The 17,079-nt window shown below is 37.2% G+C and overlaps 1 long non-coding RNA gene across 1 annotated transcript in view; it reads right to left on the bottom strand.

The window, feature by feature from the left end:
- The window catches only part of LOC118675103, a 79,847-nt gene that overhangs the window by 20,671 nt on the left and 42,097 nt on the right, over positions 1–17,079 (bottom strand). Inside the window, exon 2 of the long non-coding RNA XR_004973815.1 lies at positions 7,569–7,656. This is a non-coding gene — a long non-coding RNA (uncharacterized LOC118675103). The remainder of the gene's footprint in view (positions 1–7,568; positions 7,657–17,079) is intronic.

The following is a 17,079-nucleotide window of genomic DNA, read 5'->3' as shown; positions in this document are numbered from 1 at the left end:
CATCATCTCTAATCCTCTCCACAAAGTAGCCTAATAGGTAGTGTTATTCCCATTTTTTACAAAAGAATACCCAGGTGTTTAGTGATTTCTCCAAGTCTAGAAATTAAACATGTACTCAAGCAGATTTAAATCCAGGTCTTCTTTCTTTAGCTACAGAAAATACTTTCACTCCTTAAGATCAAGTCTCATAAACTATGTGTCACTTTTAAAAATAAAGTTATTCAACAAATAGTTGTAGATTAGATTTTATATGCCCTGAATTCTCTTACAATTCTTAGCATTCCTTTATTTCTAGGTGCTTTCTACCTACTGCTTAAGGTAAGAAGTAGTCTTTTGTACACTGATATATCACTCTGCACTGAGCAGTTTGCTTACGTTAGATGCCTTTGATCAATATTTTGCTGCTTTAAAACAATCAGAACGTCTACTTTCAAAATTCGGAGGATTCAAAATAGTACAGTTGACTTTTGTCAAATATTTTTGAAATCTTAAACTGCTAACTCTGGAAGCAATATTACAGAATAATCTAATCCAAATTTATTTTCTATGCAGAATTTTACCAGGTAAGTTGCTACTTGCTAAAATCAAAACAAACAAACACAAAATACCAGGTTATACATCTGTCTACTTGTGAAATTCATTGGTTTATTGGTGACTAGTTTGTTCTTTGGAGTTTTACTCTTTTAGTTCATTTTGTCTTTCTTGAACTAGATCAATATTTCTATGATCTATTTTACTTGTAAACAGTGATGATCGGCACAAATACTGAAAGGTAGGAAATAACACAACCCTTTTGAAGAATGTATTTTGTCAACCAAGTTGAGAACACCTCCCATTTGATAGAAACTTTATATGATAATTAACTGATGATAGTCTTTAGGGGTAATATGCACTATTTAATTTGATTTTATACTCTGTAAGGATCATTCAAACACTAATATGATTTCCTAAATTGTCTATTATAAGGAAAAGAATATTTTGCCCAGCAAATAAGTGTTATGTGCTCTCTTATTTATGGTAGTTTGCTTTTGTTCTATTGTTGAGTCATTTATAAACTTGAATTTGTAAGAGTTGTTAAGCTGCATGGACTTTATCCCCTTTGGGTTAAATGATCAAATACATCTCCTGACAAAACACAACAATGCTCTGGAACACTCAAACCCAAAATAAGTGGCAAATCTTTTTGAGGCTCAGCGTAAAATAGTGAGTTTTTGTCTTTAGAAACCTGTTTTACTGGAAAAAAATCATGAATGATCTAACATGACAGGAAATGAAGCAAGACATGAATGTATACCTATATTTTAAGACTTCTCCAATTATGTATAGAAACACCAAATTTGTCTTTCTCAAGTCACAAGTTAAAGTGGAGTGGCCCCATTTCAGTTTTACATTTATTCCTATTGATCAACCTGTCCAGACAATCCCACCTCCCTTTCCCACACTTTTGATTCAATCCATTATAAGTCCATCTTGTGGAAGTCTTGCTGTGCCCACTGGTCAGAGACAGATTTGGTTCAATACTAAACTGAGTAATGCAAGTGGATAGCCAAATAGCTGATATTATACTCATTAGTGACTGAGAACAAAACAAAAAATCCCAGAGGAATAAATTGGATTTTGGTGAGAGAGATTGTAAAAGATCTTACTGGGCATAGAGTGAGGTTTGACAACATGGAGAATTTCTGCTTTTCATTCTGAGGGTTGTTTTCAATGTGTGTGATTTTGGAGTATATCTTGTATATTATTAACATAGTTTTACTTGAGTTTCACTACAACATGGCTTGTTCAATTCCCATGTGTAGCAGACCACCAGAAATCCGCAAAAATAATCTTAGTCAATAAGCTTGCAGGTATTATCTTCTAATGTAAAAATAATATGAATATTAATGCTAATACTAATTGCCTGGAATGGTCTGAGGGGGAACAGAATAACAGGGCTCTGATTCTTTCCTCTGGAACAACAGAATCTCAGTGAAGAGAGAATTATCAAGACATAGTTATAAAACATTCAAACACTGGTTCATGATCAGAAGAACGCCTAATTAGCACATCGGTGGTTGGGAAAATGAAATTTAACTACTCTTATGTTTAAAATATCTTCAAATATGACAAAGGTTCATGGCTATCTCAATAAACCTTCATTGACCTCCTCCTACATGTCAAGCACTGTGGACAGAAAAGTGAATAAGATAAGGAATTGTGCCCTGCAAACTCCAAGATGATAGGGTGGATCCCTTAATAAAGTATCTAGATTTTTCTAAAACTTTCTTTTTGATTTGAGAAATTATAACTTTTGTGGACCTCAGGTTCATGCAAAGTCAAAAACTCTAATTTTAGGATTCTAAAGGATTGATGATATAATTAGAGAAAAGGAGATAAGTAAAGTGTAGAAAATGAGAGGAGGGAGGGAGGGAGGGAGGGAGGGAGGGAGGGAGGGAGAGAGAGAGAGAGAGAGAGAGAGAGAGAGAGAGAGAGAGAGAATATGAGAATGAGCCAACAGAAAGAGTTGTCTTACTTAAAACAATTTCAGTTGGAGAATATCAATCTGAAGTTATTTAGGTTGCAACCTTAAAATATATTAAGAAAGTCATTTACATCGGAAAAAACAATTGATTTGTGATGTGGTCATCAACTGCTGAAAAAGCATTCTGAATCCAGCTGTTATGGCCAGAAACCGATGCAGAAAGGATAGCGTGTCTTTAAGAACCAGGAAGAAGAAGACGGAAGCACAGAGACCAACAGAGACAGATCCTCCAAACTTCAAGATAAGCACAAGTGATTACAAAAATTAATATGAACTTGTACGTAGTTTACTAACTTGCGAATGTTCATACTCTGCACTCGTCAGAGTGCCTGGAACATCATGTGAGTTCAACAATAAATGTAGAGCAGATGCCTAAACTATTCTATGATTTGCAAGTTAAGTGTGACTGTTGGAGAGAGGGAACTGCCAGGGTCTAAGGATGTCATCATTCTCTAAATCCCTTTGATGAATAGAAAATGGGAAGGGAGACAATAAAGCAACATTCTGTTTCCTGAGGACACCCTAGGCATTGAGTCAGCATGGTTACTTCAACAAACACTCTTTGATCATCTGCAGTTGTTTCTTACTTCACAATGCTTACATTCTAATCGAAAGGAGAGCCTATGGAGAGATGGAAAATAACAACAGGGACTTTAATATTAGCTGAGGGCAGCAAAAGTATTTTTAAAGGAGAAAAATATCATTGGCAACTGGTGCTTGACTATCTGGTAAATTGCTATGACCACAGTCCTTTATGAATTTAAATGGAGGCAATATTGCCACAAATATTAGAGTATGTGTTCTCCTATAATTGAATTTGGAAAGTTATAAGGTATAAGGTAAGATTCCAATGTAGGGTCTATGTTTCTGTAAATTATGATTACTTCTAATTTTTTAAAAGTCTACCTTCTTAATTATTTAACATTATGTCAATCAGCCATAGAATGTGAGGCATCTTAGAAAGCAGTTTCTTAGTGGCACCTCCTTGGACCCAACAGAAGTGAAGAGCACTTCACCCCCCAATGGACCCAAACCACTGCAAAGGGTAATTGAGAATGGCCAAATAAAGCCTGGAAATTCCTATCTTAATGAGGAAAAAGGAACATTGTCTAGGACATCAAAGAGTACCTGCCCACACTTCCCATGAAATGAGTAGATAACTATTTGTATTAATGCCCCATATAAACACACAAATAAATATATTTTACTGTAATGTTGACGGAGTGCAGAATGATTATGTGAGACTGTAGGAATCTGTTAACTCATGTCGACCAAAGTGTTGGTAATTTTCAGAAAGGATGTGTTAAGCAACCTTAGTGCACAGAAGGTAGATCCTTGAAAAAAATGCTGTGTGCAAAACTTAGGATAAAAACTTTCTCAACATAAAGAATCTAATTATTTATTGTGTTTTGATCACAGGGAAAATATTTTACTTACTACCTACCTTTATAGATGGCCTTTCCTTAAATAGATTATGCCTTGATGTATGTTTGACATAAGCTTCGATTCATGAAGATGATTTTCATTAAGCACTCTATTTAAACATGTATGACCCCAGAAGGGGGAGGGGAAAAAACACATGAAGAGAGCCAAATTCCATCACACATGCACACATTTATCTTTCAGCCATGCTAAAAGGCTATGCATGTACCAGCAATACCATATTTGTGTGTGTTTTAGCTTACTGAGGAAGTTACAATGTGAGCTACCAGTTAAATTTCCAACTAAATCATTTTCTGGTGCCCCCAAAATTGTAAAATCAGTAAATAACTGCGTTAGCTCACTGCTGCTCTTTAACTTTCAGGTTAAAGCATGACAGTTAAAAACATCTTTGACAAATACAACTTGGCTTAAGAGTTCCTTCCACAAATGAAGTTTTAGGACAAACTTCTAGTGGATGGTTGGAAAATTCTTTAATACAATATCACACCGATTGGTAAATGAGCTTCTGTGAATTAGGATCCGGAAAATGTTTCACTCACAGAGGAAGGGCCCGACTGTGCTATTTTTCTTTGCTTCCATTCCCTTCTCAAATGACTGAGCAAGTTTATTAGAGGACAAAATCAGTGTCAAAACCATCAAGGGGGAGTTCAGGATGAAGCTACATGTGTCTGATATCTGCCATGGTCCAAGTGCATTGGACAAACATGGATTAGGCATTTCCATATACTTAATTGTGTCATTCTGTTCTGTTATTTTTCAGATAAAAGAAGTAAGGTTTGAACTAGAGTATGCATGTATTTTATTCAATGTCACATACCAAGTGCATAGGGGAGCTTGCACATTAACATACTGCTCTGATATTAAAAACCCTGCTTACATGTGTATTCCTCACTGCCTTTCAGGTTGCACTAATTATCAGAACCCATAACCTTGATTTGAAAATCCCAAATGTTCATTTTAAATCTATTTGGTATTGCTTTGAGAGGTACCACGGGAGTCTGCTTAGCATAGCCTGCTTTAGTAGCTGTTTACACTAATTATTTCAATACTTTAAAAACATAAAACACTTTGGTTATAGGAGTTGTAGTTTTACAGTGTTTCGCATCCATGAACTACTATCACTGTCATGTTAACAAATACAGAGGGAGTGATATAGTTAAGGAAAAGCATGCCACCAAGAGTAAGGGTTGGAATTTATACAGTCCAGAATTTGGATATTTTACTCATAATAGCATACCTCTTTGTAGCATAATAAGAGTGTTTGGTTTATGAACTAAGAACATCAACAACAAACACACCTTTATTTGCTATTTTCATTTTACCAGCTTTAAAATCCATTTGCCAAAACAGGTCACCCTAGAGTCACAGGTCCATAAAAAGTGACAAGAGAATTTTTCATGTTCTCAAATTTTAAAATTGGCACAAGTTTGACTAGTTATTTTCCATGTGGCTCATGTTTAATTATCTCGTGCTGGGAGGATGAGGATGCCTCCTCCTAAGCCTTTGAAAATATTAGAAAGAATGAATTCTACTTTAAAATGTGGTAACCCATCCCATACGATCACAGGAAGAAGTAGAACAGCGCACAAAACTGCACATGTGAAAACCAGGAGGGTGAAGCACATCAACTGTGTCTGAGAAAACACGTGAAAATATATACATGGTATGTTTGACATTTTGGAGCATCCTTGGGGAGACATTGATTTGTAATTCAGATCACATAGCATCTTTGATTTCTCCCACTTGCCCATGGCCTTTCCTCACCCCCTCCCTCCAACTCCAAATAAAACACAAAAGCTTTCTTGGCGATGGATGGAGAGCAACCCAGGAATCTGTGCAGGGACTATCCATCACATTTCTGTCTTAATTGAATGACACCAGAATGAGATCGATAAAATGTAACAAGAGACAGCTTTGCATTTCCACACTCACTTATTCCCCCTCTCTATTACTCTCAGCGACCACCGTGACCAGAAAGCCCAAGTACAGAACATGGCCGCTGCTGCCAGGCAAGCTGTTTGGATATGAATAAACTTGTCAGGGAAACAACACAACTTACAAACCTTCGAAGGGAGCTGGGGAGACAAAGGTTATGAGGGTAGCGCGGACTCAATAGGCTTCTTTAAAAAAGCAATTTCATAGATGCATTCTCACTCCTAAATAACCTCCTCTAATGTAATGTTTCAGTTAGGTCATCTCAGCAGCTGTCCCCATGACCACCCCATCCCCCCAACCCCCCAGATTTCTTGAGAATGCATCAGGGGCTGCCTCAAAAGTAGATATGGTGACATCTCAGCTCAAACCTGCAAGTCCTACAATAAATGCCGGGCAGCTGCGATGCCCGCATGCACCAGGTTCCTGAGATCTCCAATGCATTATTGATAACCTCATCACTCTGCTAAAAGCACAGGCTGACATTGTTCTAATCTCAGCCTTCTCCTGGAGAGCTCTGGCTCTGCATGGGAATCGATCACAGGCAGAAGTAAACCAGAGAGCAACACTGCACATGTGAAAACCAAGACGGTGCCGCATCGCCTAGATCCACCTCATTCGGGTTGTGTTAACTACAATCGCATGGCCTGCTATGATGTTTCCATATCTTTGACAGTTTACAGTGCGGCCAGATGCTAAGCTCTTTGTTGCCATCATTCATTTAATATGCCACATCTTGAGCTTGTTAAAAATTATTCCTGGAACGAAAAGTCTGTATGATAAAAATGTCTTCCATGTAGTTTCCAAACGTGCATTTTCTTTTAATGCTTCATTCCAGTGGGTTTTCTCCAGGTTATTTTGAGACTTAATTAGATATAGGTGACTGCTCTAGATACAGTGTCTCCCTTCCATGGCCATGTGACAGCTCAGAAAGCTATGTACCTCCAGAGATACAGAGCGTACCTCTGTACTCTCTATAATTTTGCTCTTTTATTCTTTTAAATAACAATGTAAGATTATAGCATGTATCAGTGGCTAACTTCTTTATAGGTTTTTATTTTATTATTCAGTGTAGTATTCGCAAAAATGATACATTGCATAGTATGACAAAATATGGGTCCCATCTCATCCCAAGTAGGCAGAATAGAGAACTCAAAAATATATCCAAACCATGAGTTAGAGCTTGACTATTTGCTATGCTCAGGCTTAGAGAGAATAGCTCCAGTAGCCTGTCTTTGCTGTTAAACCCTATTTTCATAGCTGGTATAAGGCTAGGTAATTTGCAAAATAATCTCTTGTCTCAGGTTACCACTGGATTCTAGAGCAAAGCAGCTTGTAATGAAACCATTATTTACAAATGAAACAATGGGTCATAGGGAACAAAAGGCAAAACATACACTGTTTTGTTTCACCTGCAGACATTGGTCCCCTGAAGCAGGAGCTGAAGCCAGGCATGAACGAACCTGTTTCATCTGCCTTTCACAATTGAGGCCTGCATTTGATGTCATGTCAGTTTCCCCCAAGTTACAGATTTTATGTTGCCCAGCATAGTATAAGGTCCCAGAAAATGTGGATTTAATAGGAAAAACGTGTGTCTTTATGCAGGTATGCACATACTGTGAGACCAAATGTACTCGGGACATTCTAAAATAGATAAAACTTAAGATACCTTCAGGCTTCTCGCGTTGCTTTATGGTGATTGGTGCTATTTAAGGCAGCCAGGACCCATTTTCCCCAGTGCTGCAGCTGCTTCACCCCTGGGGGAAAAACAAAAACAAAAAAACAAGTTGCATGGAATGGGGAACTTCTTTGAGCACCATAAACTAAAACTAACTTGGTATAAGTATCTTTTACCTCTTATCATTTTTTTTTTATTTTATTCATTGCTGTTTGCTTAGTTGGCGGGCCGCCGAACAGTTAGCAGTAAGACAGAGAGGCTATTTCTGGTATGAACCAGCACATCACTGAAAAAAAGATTTAAAAATGCAACAAACAGCAGCAGAGTTTGGTGGGATCTGGTGGTTCTGCTGTGGGCACACCTCTGATTAGGGAAGTGGGTGAACCCCACCAAGGCTATGTAGGTCAGGGAATGCTACTGTCCACAGTGGAATATCCCACCAGGAACATACTGAGTGCTGTGGGGTGCTTCTTGTTGCGGGTGTTATTGTGTGAGGGTGGTTTTAATTTTTAAAATGAGGCTGTGGCTAATTAGGGGTGTTGGCACAGCTTGGACTGATGAAACCTATTACAATTATAAAAGATTCTGGGGCTGGAGCAGGCAAAGATGCTGGCTGCTGCCCGTGTAGACCCAGCGGTGTCGGTATGGTTGTCAAGTATGATTATGCTAGGAGCAGACTGGATTTATTGGCTTTTTTCCTATAGGATTCAAATGCCCATGCATGGAGCTCATAGTACTATTACCAGAGTCTTGGTTCCTCTTTTGTATTGTCCCTGAACATTTAGGAAATTCAAGAAAGTAAAAGCAGACCCACTTTACTCTCCAGAGTCTACGAGAAACCTGGATGAGTAAAAGAGAGCAATTATCTTTCCCAAGTAACCTTATCATTCTTCAAACTTAAAGTCAGTCTCAATCCTGTCTGTTTTTCACATTCTATATATTTGAAACTGATAAGAAACAAGAGAACATACTTGATATATACCAATAAGGTGAGAAAGGAACAGACTGAATTTTGCTTAAGGAAATGTATTTTCTAGAGCATGAAGAGAGGAAGAAAAAGAAAGGAAGAAAAGAAAAAGAAAGGAAGAAAAGAAAAAGAAAGAAAGAAAGAAAGAAAGAAAGAAAGAAAGAAAGAAAGAAAGAAAGAAAGAAAGAAAGAAAGAAAGAAAGAAAGAAAGAAAGAAAGAAAGAGAAATCAAAAGTAAAAGAACCTTTGTCTAATCCTATGGGGTAACCTATTGAAATGCAGCATCTAAACATGGTTTATGTCTGAGTTTTGTCCCCTCATGAGCATTCTTCATTTAGGAGACGTGCATTTATTACAACACGTTACAAAAGAGCCTGAATGGGTATTCAAATAACTGCTGCAATCAAAAGATTCTTTTTTCAAAGAAACAACCACAGATTTATATAGTTTTTGTGCTTTGCCATGGACATTCTGAAATGATGGAAAGATTCTCATTTGTGGCCCGCTCCTTCTCTGGAAGCTATTGAATTGTTCTGAATTTGTACAGTGTAGGACAATCCTGCAAAAAATAAAACATTTCAACTTTGTACAAAAGGTGAGGCTTTCCATTGGAAGTTTTTCTTTAGCAGGGGAAAAAATAGAGAAAATGGGCTGACAGCTTTAGAAAATTTAAACAACTCCCCTTGCCAAAATACGGATTTCGTGATTTTTCTCTAATTTCAGATTTGGTGCATATGTGTCGGGCTAACAATGAATGCTTTCAATTTCAACATTCAATTTCTTCTCTCCCTGCTCAAAGCAATCTTCACTTTTTAATAGGCAATTATTTTTCTAATTGCTTCTTAAAAACTTTTTTTTCAGGATGACTGTGGGACACTGCACTCTACGTTATACATTATGGATGCATTTAAAACAAACTGAGTGCATTGTAAATTGCAGAATGCACTTGATTGCTAAGGGTATCTTAGAATGAGGAAGAAAAGCAAGGAGATTATTTGTCAAAGTATTGGAAAACTTTTGAAACTTACAAATTCATAAAAAATCACAGGGAAAGTCAGTTGAGAATAATTCTTTTAAGTAAAAATAAAAGGCAAAATAGCATTGGCTGTGATTGTTTTCATGGGATATATAGTGTATTATTTTCTCCCATAGGCATTAAACCTCACTTCACAAAATACTGTACTCTCCCATTTTTTTCTTTATAATCTATTATTTTCAAGTAACACACTTTTCTATGCTGGAAAGAAATAAAACCAAGCTTTTATCATCTCAACTGTATATATATATATATATATATATATATATATATATATATATATATATATATATATTCACTTGAAATATAATGCTTCAAAACACACTCTTAGGTGCAAAAACAAAACAGATAAAAAACTAGTTAGAAATCAAGAGTAAACAATATGCTACATTTTATTAGACTCAATTTAACTCTCAGGCATGAAAAGAAAGACAATACCATCTAGCCCTGTGCTACCTAGAAAAGTGTCTTACAAAAGCAATGCTAATTTCAATGTTGCAGACACAAACAGAATAATGAAAAGGCATGTGGCTAAGCAGTTGAAATTTGTAATTCTATTCTTTTATAGATCATTCCAATAGGTTTTAGTTCAAATCAGAAACCATAAGTTGATGTTTCATGAAACCAACTAAACATATAACGAAAGCTTCCTTCAATGACCATGTTTCAAAATTAATATGTGACAGACTGTTTAAAAAGACTTGTTTAATTATTAATAGAAACATTTTATCGTATAGATTTTTTAAGTTGCACTTGTTATTAACTACCACTGATTGCAATAGGAGGTAAAATACAGAACATGGCTGGGCCGGTCTATCAAAGCCCTAATTAGGGTCATGCTATAGAAAAACAATGAAGTGATTTCGTCACCAATTACTGACAATTAGCCTAAGTACAACAGTTAATTTCATGGAAATAAAACCACTATAAAATGAAAGGAACAAAAACTATCATAATTAATGGCATTTGCCTGCATTCCTCTACTGTGTTTTTTGTTTTGTTTTGTTTTTTGTTTTTTTAACCATAAAAGTTTTGAAACAACTTGAACAGCTACACAGGCACCCAAAATTCAAGAGTCTATGTTTCTGGGCTTTCTGATTTGTAAGCATCTGTGGCAACACATCACTTAGCAACAGAATTATGTATATCAGTCTTTTATCCTTTAAACCTAAATACTTCATACATGCAGAGTGTGCACTTGTTAAACAATAAAACCAGTATGTTTAGTTACAGAGAAATGTCTTGCGATAGCATATCATCCCACTGTTGCACTGCATCTAGATTCTAGATAGAGTGAACTGCCAATAATCGTAGGCATGTTACCAAGTTAAAAGTTTCCAGTCTCCCTTGGACTTCTGTCCCACTCAAACTTTTCTCTCCACTTGCTTCTTCTTCCTTTTTTTAAAAAAAAAAATGTTGCCCTGCTGTCCTAGTCATGAGCCTGGGGATGCCTGGGCTTCTGCCTCATGTCAGTTTCATCTCAAGCATGAACGCGGTCACACATTTCCAAAGTTGCAGAGTCACAAGGCGTCAGGAAGTCAACTCAAGCTTTAAAATGTTGTGCTGGCTTCTCTGAAAGCCAGAGAGGATTCATTTTGCAAGTTACCTACCAATCAAGAAAGTAAAAATACTTCAAGGCCAGGGACTTCCAACTCTAAACTTCGGAAAGTGTACCCTCGCCAAGACTTTTCTAGTTTCCACAAGTTTTGAAAACAAAACGTGAAGACCTAACAAAACATCTATAAACAGCCACATCGCTTTTAAAACTGTACATATACCAATAAACATTTTAGGGTTTTTTTGGCCACGCGGAGATAAGATCCTCTCTGGGGAGAGGACCAGAAACGGCTCTGTCTTTTGTGCAGACTCCTGGAATGTGCTAGCCTTTCATTTCTTTCTTTGTGTCTGGCACGCTGGCCTCACAGGCAGTGTCTTAAGCCAGGCAGGGTCAGGGCAAACAGAGAGCTGCATTCATGGACAGATCAAGTTTATGTGAGAATCTGCTCCTCCACTGCCCTCAATCTCCATATGAATCGTTAATAAAATCTCAGCCTGAAAGCTCATCACCCCAACAGTGGGGAAGTCATGCAGAGAATCCTCTAGCTCAGAAAAACAAGATTTCTTTATCTTTTTTCATCCTTCGCCAGCATTCGTGGGAATTCTGCCATGTAACCTCCTCCTGAACCAATCCTCCCCCCGCCAGCCGCCTTCCCTCCAACACCCGACCTCTCCCCACAAGTTGCACCTGATCACCAGGGAAGGCGAGGAGCTAAAAGACAAAAGCAGCATTCTGACATCCACAGCAAATCTACCACACCAACTTTGCCTCTGCAGTAATTTGCTGCTCTAAAAACCTTCAGGCAAAAGGAAACATCAATGCTTCATTTTTTCCAGTTTGTGTCAAGCAGCTGGAAAGACTTTCCCAGAGCTTTCTGACACCACATGAACCAGAGAGCCACAGATATAATACAAGGTCACATTTAAAGCGAAGAACAGACTCATACCCTAATTAACTTGATATCTCCATGCAAGTACTGGGCAGGAACAAGACTCCATGTATGTTGCAGCCAATCTTGCGAGTATCTTGCTACAGGCTAGCTGGGCCTCTTGTTTCCCCTGCTTTTGCTCCTTGCAAACTGTTTTAATATCGAACGCTTTTCAGTGGGATGGGCTGATGAACGAAAACATGAATTTCCTGCTTGCCCTTTAAGGTGGGTTAAAGGGGGTGCCAGCAACCAATTACAGAACAAAAGAACACAAAATGAGAGAAGACTTAAGAATATAAGGAGTGAATGTGTTACATTCTTTGCCGTCTATTTTTTTAAACTAAGTGTTTCATTTTTATTCACACTTATCATGAATAGTGAACAATATCTATTTCATTAAAAAAAATGAAAGTAGTTGACCCAGTAGCTCCTGAAGGAAATCTACTGTTTTCTACTCAAAAAGTCTTTAAATGCACTTCACTTCCATTTCAACTTGATAATAATTTTACAAGGAATAAAAAGTTTGAAAGTTTATCCAAATCTGTGAATCAGATTTTCACATTACTTTAATATACTTAGGTACATTTCAGAATAAGAAGTTATATTTTCAACCCTAATGAACATTTTGACCCTATTACATCATTGTGTCTTCATTTATTTTGGTCAGTGATGCAAAAGTAACTTCTAAACTCGTTGCACATAAATTGTTCCAAAATATCTTTCATTAAACTTTTCTGTCATATAACTGCATATGTTCAAAAAATGAATGTCATCTAAAAACAAATAATTCTAAAGTATACATAAGTGAATGTTATTTGACTAAATATAACGGAAATTTCCATCACTATATATCTAAAAATGACAGTAGATAATATTTGAGAAGATAAAAATAAAAAAACACACACATACATACACAGCATTTCTTAAAAGCTAGCAAAGTAAAAGGAACATAAAATGACAGCTCATCCACTCACATAATAAAGTCATGAATGTACTATATCACTCAATTTATCTAAAGTGAAATCACTATTATAAATAGCATATTCATTTGCTTTATAATAACTTTTTTCACATGTAAAACATAAGAATCAGGAGTTCAAGGAATTCTCATACATAAAATTAAAGTCACAGAAGTTTGATAAATTTTCAAAACAAAAGTCATTGTAGTTTTATATTAAAAATCCCAGTGCCTCATGGAATTCTATTTAGATATTATAACATTAGAAATTCATTAAAGACCCAATAGAGCTACAAATGCAAAATAAAGTTCAACATTATTCTTTAGCATTGATGTAAATTATTATTATAATTAATATGTATTACATTGTTTCTGGAAGTATAGAAATTCCAACTGTTCTTCACAATACATCTAAGCTAAATTAATTTTTAAATAGATAGTCAGTAATTCAATGAATGTTAGACATACTTTGAAAGTTATATAATATATAAAAAGAGTTATTTTAGGAAATGTAGAATGATCTGAAATATGCATTTCTCTTTTAGGTAATTACTCAATAAGCTAATTTTATAGTAATGGGTTTAATAGTTAAGCAGGGCTATGAGAAACTCAATATTTTTTATCCATAAGACTTTGTGCTACTGATTTATAATACCTCAAGTCTTTAATGTGTTGGTTTACTTTCATCAATTGCCAAAGGAGTAGTAATATTTTAGCACAGAATGTGTATTATCAAACCTCAGTTTTTATTATGATGTGTGTTTTCTGAAAAGCAGGAGTTAATGATTCTGTCAATTCCCTTTAAGAGTTTGCTTTTCAAATTATGTGTTTTCAAATATTTTTGTGTAGTTCTAGAGTACAGCTCCTCCTTCTTTTTCTAAGTAATGTGCCCTGTTGATTTCCAGGGGAGCCTGCAATCCATAATAGAGTGAAGGAAGAGGCAAAGTTAAACATGCATGTTACTGGGAACCCTGTGAGCCACAGAGAGAGGACCTGATTTTGAGAACTAGCCTGGAGGTGGAGAGCAGATGAAGCAATCAAGAATTCTAATCTGGACACGTGTATCTACATTCAGAATACAAACACCAGTGTGGCTCCATAATATGAGGTTTAGCAAGGCTTTTAGACAGCCTACAGACAAACCCAGAGGCAAGTTGCAGCTTCCATATTGTTACAGACTGAATGTTTGTGTCCCTTTACAATTCATATAATAAAGTCTCAAAACCTCCATTGTGGCTGTATTTGGTAATGGGACCTCTAAGGAAGTAATTAATAATGAGGTAAAGGAGTGGGGCCCTAACTTGATAGGATTAGTGCCTTTTTAAGAAGAGACACCAGAATACATTCTCTCTCTCTCTCTCTCTCTCTCTCTCTCTCTCTCTCTCTCTCTCTCTCCCTCTCTCTGTCCCCCCCAACCCACCCTTTGTCTTCCTGGCCACAAACATGCATAACATGGCCAAGAAAGGCCAGATGAGGGAGGAAGTGGATGTCTACCCACCAAGAACAGAGCCCTCCCCAGAAACCAATTTTGCTATCACCTCGATCTCGGACTTGCATTCTTGACAACTGTGAGAAAATAAATTTCTGTTGTTTAAGCCACCCAGTCTCTGGCATTTTGTTATAGCATCTGAGCATATTAGTATACATATTGAAACAAAGGCTCACAGTAAGAAATTGGAGTAAACTCAGAACTGCATTCTAAGAATAGTACAGTCTACAGCCATACCACCCTGAACACGCCCGATCTCGTCTAAGAATAGTTCTGCTTTACCTGATCTTTCTTCCCTTCTTGGAGAGCTAGGTGAAATAGGCAAGAATCTCAGTTTGCACCCTTACTTCTACTGTAAAGTGGTAAGCCTACCCCGCAACTGCTGGACAGCTTGCAAATCTGTCTTAGACAAGCATTATGGATTTTATACCTAAACTAGAGAGGTATAAAATTAATTTTATATCTCTACTTAATTTCTTAGAATCATTTTCACTCAAAATACCTATGTCAGAAAAAAACATTGGTGGCATAATGAGAAAGAGCATGGATTTTAAAATACAGGTCTAGGAATAGATGAGCTTCAGCTTATTCTTTGACCTTACATGTCCCTTGGCCAGTCTACACCTCAGTTTCCTAAGATGCAAAATGGGAGAAACCTCCCTGATGTTAAAATATTGTGAAGTGTAGGTGCTGCTAATAAGGTGGTACACATCTTCAGCATGATTCTAATCATTATTATACTTTCCCAGGCTCCTTAAATTTCTCCCAGTTCAATTAAGGTACTATATATAGATTTATGTATTTTTTTAAATTTCAGCTTTGTTGACATATAATCCTACATAATAAAAGGATAATATGCAAATTGTCCCCTTGACTGGGAGTTCGACCAGGGGGTGGACATGGCCAGCCAACCACCTGTGGCCCTTTCCCCCAACTGGTGCTGCCCCTGATTGGTACCCCCCACCCCAATTGGGGCGGGCCGGCTGGACCCCACCCAGGCACAAATTCGTGCACCAAGCCTCTAGTTGACATATAAAATTGTAATGTATTCAAAGTGTACATTGTGGTGATTTGATATACATATATGCCGGGGTTCAACCCTAGCAGGTCCAGGGGTTCCCAAAGGCGTAGACAGAGTCGGCGAAGAAGGAAGGACACGGAGACAGTGTTCAGTTGATCAGCAGCCTAGCCAGGATCTCCAGCCAGGATCTCCAGCCAAGTTCTGGTCTGGATCTCCAGAGAGGTTCTGCTTAGGATCTCCAGCCAGGTTCTGTCCAGGTTCTCCAGCCAGGTTCAGTCACCAGGTTCTAGTCAGGTTCTCTTGCCATGTTCTATAGGTTCTGTCTCTAGGTTCTGTTGCCAGTTTCTGTCCAGGATCTTTTGCCATGTTCTCTCCAGCGAAGTTCTTCTGTCTCTAGGTTCTGTGTAGGTTCTGTCTTCTAAGTTCTGTCTTGTTACATCTGTATTTATACCAGTTGATTCCAATCCTATCAATCTCTATTCCAAAGGTTAGGGCGTTTCTTATCTCCATTCCAGGGAGTAAAGATTATGTAGCTTAAGCACGATTGTTCGTAGTTAAAGTGATTAATTACCCACCTGGCACTTAGTTAAGAGGTTTTATTCCCTCCCTAACTTCAGGGGAAAATCCCTACCTGAGGAAACAACCTTTCTCAGAGACCTTGGTTAAAACACATAGTGCCAAGAAGGTGAGCAAACATATTAAGAATAGTATGCCATATATGCCAGGTCCCTTGAAACAGAAAGCATGGACCGGCTCCCGGCACATATACATTGTGGAAGGATTCCCCCATCTAGTTAACTAACACATCTATCACCTCACATATTTATTTATATCTGGGTTTGGATTTTTTTGTATAAGGACGTTTATGTTCTACTTTCTTAGCAAATTTCAGTGTTATCTACTATAGTCACTATATTTTACATTAGATCCTCAGACCTCATTCAACTTGTAGGTGAAAGTTTGTACCCTTTTGCCAACCTTTCCTCATTTCCCAGCCCCAGTGTCTGGCATCCCTTTTCTACTTTCCATTTCTATTAGTTTGAGATTTGTTTTGTTTTGCTTTTTTAGATTACAAATAAAAATGATACATGCAGTATCTGTCTTTCTCTGTGACTTATCTCATTTAGCATCATATCTTTAAGGTTCATCCATGTGTTTCAAATGGCAGGGTTTCGTTCTTTCTCATTGCTGAATAATATTCCAAAGTATATCTATCTCTATATACCTACCTCTAGATGTATAAAGGTAGATAGGTAGATCTTCTTTGTCTATTCATACAGAGATGGATACTCAGGCTGTTTCCCTATCTTGGCTATTGTCAAAACTTCAGCAATGAATATGGTAGGGCAGGCATGTCTTTGATAGTCTGTTTTCCTTTTCTTTGGATATGAACCTAGAAGTGGTATTGCTAGATCATTTAGTAGTTCTATTTTAATTTTTTGAGGAACCTCTATATTGTTTCCCATCTTGACTGTACCAGTTAACATTCTCATGGAGCCAGACAATCTTAGTGCCTTCCTAGAATCACCTTCACAGAACGATTTC

Source organism: Myotis myotis, unplaced genomic scaffold (genome assembly GCF_014108235.1).
Source record: "Myotis myotis isolate mMyoMyo1 unplaced genomic scaffold, mMyoMyo1.p scaffold_m19_p_2, whole genome shotgun sequence".
NCBI classification, from domain to species: domain Eukaryota; kingdom Metazoa; phylum Chordata; class Mammalia; order Chiroptera; family Vespertilionidae; genus Myotis; species Myotis myotis.
The sequence above is the reverse complement of the archived record's forward strand: the minus strand, read 5'-3'. Positions and strand labels throughout refer to the sequence as shown.